This window comes from Oncorhynchus tshawytscha, linkage group LG21 (assembly GCF_018296145.1).
Source record: "Oncorhynchus tshawytscha isolate Ot180627B linkage group LG21, Otsh_v2.0, whole genome shotgun sequence".
Classification (NCBI taxonomy): Eukaryota; Metazoa; Chordata; class Actinopteri; order Salmoniformes; family Salmonidae; genus Oncorhynchus; species Oncorhynchus tshawytscha.
Window position 1 is genome coordinate 23371981 of NC_056449.1, and position 6000 is coordinate 23377980.

Sequence of the window (6000 nt, forward strand, 5' to 3'; positions counted from 1 at the left end):
AGGGCGAATGGGCAAGACAGAAGATTTAAGTGCCTTTGAACAGGGTATGGTAGTGCATCGGTTTGTGTCAAGAACTGCAACGCCACTGGGTTTTTCACACTCAACAGTTTCCCGTGTGTATCAAGAATGGTCCACCACCCAAAGGACATCCAGCAAACTTGAGACAACTGTGGGAAGCATTTGAGTCAACATGGGCCAGAATCCCTGTGGAATGCTTTCAACACCTTGTAGACTCCATGCTCTGACTAATTGAGACCAAAATTTGTTGGGTATACTCAGTGTACACTAGCAGTTGTTAAGCGGAAAGTTTGACCACTTTCTTGTACAGTATTTTTAAGACCAACCCAAGGCCTAAAACACACTCCAGCACACACAATTACGTAATTACAACGTAGACTTATATAATAATACCCCCCAACATGAAAACGTTCAACAGACTGAGAAATAACATTGTATTCACTTGATAAGCAGAACTTAGTCACAAACAATAACTTCACATTTGACCATGCGTGGCTTGGACGCGGCTTGGCACAGTGAATGAACAAAGCCATGGTCTCTTGAAGACAAACAGACATTTGGGTAAAGGTCAGCTGCACTATAAATAGCCCCAGTTCCCCATGTCCCAGGCTGGAGACAAATTACCAGGCAACCTCCCACTCAGAGAGAGGTGATTATTACACCACACTATCAGTTACTGTTTCACTCACTGTGGTTCACTCCCTGTGATTCACTCCTACCGTGGTTCACTCCCTGTGATTCACTCACTGTGGTTCACTCCCTGTGACTCACTCACTGTGATTCACTCATTGTTGTTCACTCCCTGTGATTCACTCACTGTGGTTCACACCCTGGATTGGCTGTTGATACCTAGCACTACCTAGCATGCTTGCTTGAGCGCACATGAGGGCTAAGCTAGAGTGGCTATCCAAATGATCATGCTATGTGGAAATCATCTTTAAGACAGATGTAAACAGACCTAGGGCTGGATTCAATGCTGCACACTTCAAGGAGTAGGGCATTTAATGAATTGGTCTGATGGTCAAATGTGATGTCATCTTGCTTGAAGAATAATAGAGGAGCAATAGAGAACAAATAGGCATGTACAACAAACTGCAAGTGACAACCAAGTTAGCCTTGCTTGTAAGGAGACAAGTGACAGCCAAGTTAGCCTTGCTTGTAAGGAGACACGTGACAGCCAAGTTAGCCTTGCTTGTAAGAGACAAGTGACAGCCAAGTTAGCCTTGCTTGTAAGGAGACAAGTGACAGCCAAGTTAGCCTTGCTTGTAAGGAGACAAGTGACAGCCAAGTTAGCCTTGCTTGTAAGGAGACAAGTGACAGCCAAGTTAGCCTTGCTTGTAAGGAGACAAGTGACAGCCAAGTTAGCCTTGCTTGTAAGGAGACAAGTGACAGCCAAGTTAGCCTTGCTTGTAAGGAGACAAGTGACAGCCAAGTTAGCATTGCTTGTAAGGAGACAAGTGACAGCCAGGTTAGCATTGCTTGTAAGGAGACAAGTGATAGCCAGGTTAGCATTGCTTGTAAGGAGACATAGTCCTGAGATTGCCCATGTAAATGCTAAACAAGTGAAATCTAACATCAAGTTCTGGTCTAAGCTAACATATGGAATTGTTTTAAGATGTTCATACCATGGACAATTTAGTTATTTGATTTCACATTTTAGGACCCTTTTAGGTATCCAACAAAAAATGGAAATAAAATGTGCCCATAGAAACACATTGAATAACACATTCATAAATAGCAAAACAAGACAGTGAAAAAAAATGATAAAGAATAAGGTTTTGAAGTGTCTGTCCTAGGACATATAAAAAAGCACAGGGAATATAGCACAGTTTTGTCAAGTTGGCTGGATGTTGTTCTTGACACAAACCGGTATGCCTGGCACCTACTACCATACCCCATTCAAAGCCACTTTTCTTGCCCATTCACCCTCTGAATGGTACACATACACAATCCATGTCTCAATTGCCTCAAGGGTCAACAACTTATTTAACCTGTCTCCTCCCCTTCATCTACACTGATTCAAGTGGATTTAACATGTGACGTCAATAAGTAATAATAGCTTTCACCTGGATTCAACTGGTCAGTCTATGTCATGGAACGAGCACGTGTTCATAATGCTTTGTACACTCACAGTGGATATTTAAGCAGGGTCAAGTAAAACATTATGCTGTGGATGATGTATTAAACCACCCAGACAGATCAAAGATACAGTCATCCTTCTAGACTGAGCTGCAGGACAGGAAGGAAACTGCTCAGGGATGTCACAATGAGACCATTGATGATTTTAAAACAGCTACAATGGCTGTGAATGGAGAAAACTGAAGATGGATCAAAAACATTGCAGTCGCTCCACAATAATGACCTAAATGACAGAGTGAATAGAAGAATACAAATATACAGAATAAAATATTTCCAAAACATGCTGTTTGCAACAAGGCACTAATGTAATACTGAAGTTTAAAAAACACTGCAAAGGAATTAACCTTTTGGGCTAAATACAAAGCCTTATGTTTGGGGAAAATCCAACACAACACATCACTGAGTAACTGCCTCCTTATTTTCAAGAGTGTTGGTGGCTGCATCATGGTATGGGTATACTTGGTATGGGTATGGGTATACACACATACTTTTCTTTATTTTACTATATTCTACATTATAGAATAATAGTGAAGACATCAAAACTAAGAAATAAACACATATGGAATCATGTAGTAACCAAACAAATGTTAAACAAATCAACATTTATTTTAGATTTAAGATTCTTCAAAGTAGCCACCCTTTGCCTTGATGACAGCTTTGCACACTCTTTGCAGTCTCTCAACCAGTTTCACCTGGAATGCTTTTCCAACACTTGAAGAAGTTCCCACATATGCTGAGAAGTTGTTGGATGCTTGTCCAAGCAAAGCACCCCCACACCATCATACCTCCTCGTCCATGTTTCACGGTGGGAACCACACATGCGGAGCTCATCCATTCACCTACTCTGCGTCTCACAAAGACACAGGGACTGGAACCAAAAATCTCAAATTTGGATTCATCAGACCAAAGGAGAGATTTCCAATCTGGGTCTTCTTTTCCTGTGGCGTTCCTCATGAGTGCCAGTTTCATCATAGTGCTTGATGGTTTTTTCGACTGCACTTGAAGAAACTTTCAAAGTTCTTGACATTTTCCACATTGACTGACCTTCATGTCTTCAAGTAATGATGGACTGTCATTTCTCTTTGCTAATTTGAGCAGTTCTTGCCATAATTTGGATTTGGTATTTTATCAAATAGGGCAATCTTCTCAAAATCCCCCCTACCTTGTCATAACACAACTGATTGGCTAAAACGCATTATGAAGGAAAGAAATTCCACAAATTAACTTTTAACAAGGCACACCTGTTAATTGAAATATATTCCAGGTGACTTGTAAAGCTGGTTGAGAGAGTGCCAAGAGTGTGTAAAGCTGTAATCATGTCAAGGGGTGGCTACTTTGAAGAATCTCCAATATAAATATATTTGGATTTGTTTAACACTTTTTTGGTTACTACATGATTCCCTATGTCTTATTTCATAGGTTTAATGTCTTCACTATTATTCTACAATGTAAAAAATAGTAAAATAAATTTAAAAACCCTTGAATGAGTATGTGTCCAAACTTTTGACTGGTACTATATACAAATCTGCACTGAAACTTTATGACTACTTGCATAAAAACTGTGGGTGGAAATGTGGTAATGACAAAAAAAATCATAATTAAATTTACGTCAATCCCACTTTGTAACTAAACAAAATGTGAAAATATCCAAGGGAGGCGGATACTTATGATACCCACTGTGAAAACTCAGAGTTTGAGACAGTGTAATTTATATTCAATTTATGTACAGCACGAAAGGTTCGTATTGACAGTGGAGCACTATATCCTTATTGATGATGCACAGCCACGCACTTACACACAGCTATGCATCAAGAGGCTTTCAATGTGTGCCCCATTGGCTGCTTGCCAGACAGGCTCACTGACAGCAGCGCTGGAGGTTCTGGGAAGGAACACAATGTACGCAACCAGGGATGGAGGACATTAAGTAGCTATGACACAAATGTAACACATTATGAGCCTGAATACATATTGGAGAGGACACTCACGTGGGATATGTGTTGTGATCATGGCGGAAACTAAACTAACTAATGAGAGTGATATAAGTCGGATTTTGTTGCTCGCTATCTAGTGACTTTTTAATTATTTTGTATGTTTTTTAATTATTATTATCATTATCATTAGGTCATCAGATACTGAACTTAAGCTGGATTCAAAGAACCCACACTGCGCCGACATCTCACTACACTTGACATTTAAAGGCAATTTCCCAGACGTTTGTGCAATTATATTTGTTAACACTTGCAACGCCAGGATAGTGAGTTCAATTCCCGGGAACACCCATACGTAAAATGTATGCACGTATTACTGTAAATGGCTTTGGATAAAAGAGTCCATTAAATAGCATATATTACTATTATTGATATTAAAAGTCAGGTGCGATCGATGTTGGCACATTGCAGTTTGTTTGAATTCTAGAAAAACGTCTACTTTGATTTTCTTTTTATGTTCCATGAAAATCTCTATCTTTCTCCCATCATGTCAGTCCTTTTTCTCCCATCACTTTCAGCATCATCTTTGAATTAAGACCTGCTCCCTTGCCAGCTTTACCCATACGACTTCCATTCCAGTGGAATATTACAGGAAGTCGTACTGTAGGTGTCAATTGTCTGTAGCGAGCCAGGGTCCTGTGTCCAGATTAGTCAGCTGAGGTGTGTGTCTGCAAGCCGTCTGATCACTAGTCCTGACAGTGTGGGAAAGACCAAGTAGCCTGCTAACTGTAGCAGGGCAATCACATGATCTTGGAAGGGAAGATTGGCAATGCATCGACAGGGTTGAACAAGGATTTTCAGTAAAATGTATATAGTCCCTAGTCTACAATCTGGACTGTGTGTAAAACTACATTACGCAGCCATTAACAGTTTAACAGTATAGTGTATGTCACGTTAAGCCAAATATAGCTAAGCCAAATTACAAATTCACATATTTGTTTCCGTTCCTTAAAGCAGATTTAGTCATGATATTTAACACAGAGATATTAGTGGTTGGAGGCAGTAGCTAGTTGAACTAAACCAAAATGTCAAAATGTCCTTTATTTGTCCATAGACTGCTTTTAAGGTAAAGAAACAAATGTACACTTTGACTAAACTATCCCTTTAATAAGCAATATAAACAGTAGAGCTAATATTCTGACATGAAGGGTATGTAACTTGCTATTCAATAGGACATGAGCACGTTAGCAAATGCCTCAGTAGAGGTAGTTGGCCAACTGGAGTGATGCCTTTATTAGCAGAACCAGTGGGTGAGTGGTGAAAGGGCAGTAATACTAGTGGTACGCACTTGGCAGAGTCCAACTCTATAATCTGTGTTCATTAGTGTTAGAGGACTGAACCAGGACAAGGGGTTGCCAATCCTGCTACTGACCTGACCTGTATCTGACCAGTGCCAGTACCTGACCTGTATCTGACTAGTGCCAGTACCTGACTTGACCAGTAGCTGACCTGACCTGTATCTGACTAGTGCCAGTACCTGACCTGACCTGTATCTGACTAGTGCCAGTACCTGACTTGACCAGTACCTGACCTGTACCTGACCTGTACCTGACCAGTTCCAGTACCTGACCTGACCTGTACCTGACCAGTGCCAGTACCTGACCTGACCTGTACCTGACCTGACCTGTACCTGTACCTGACTTGACCAGTACCTGACCTGACCTGACCTGTACCTGACCTGTACCTGTACCTGACCTGTACCTGACCTGACCTGACCTGACCTGACCTGTACCTGATCTGACCTGTACCTGACTAGGTCCTTTACCTGACTTGACCAGTACCTAACCTGTACCTGACTAGGTCCTGTACCTGACTAGGTCCTATACCTGACCTGACCTGTACCTGACTAGGTCCT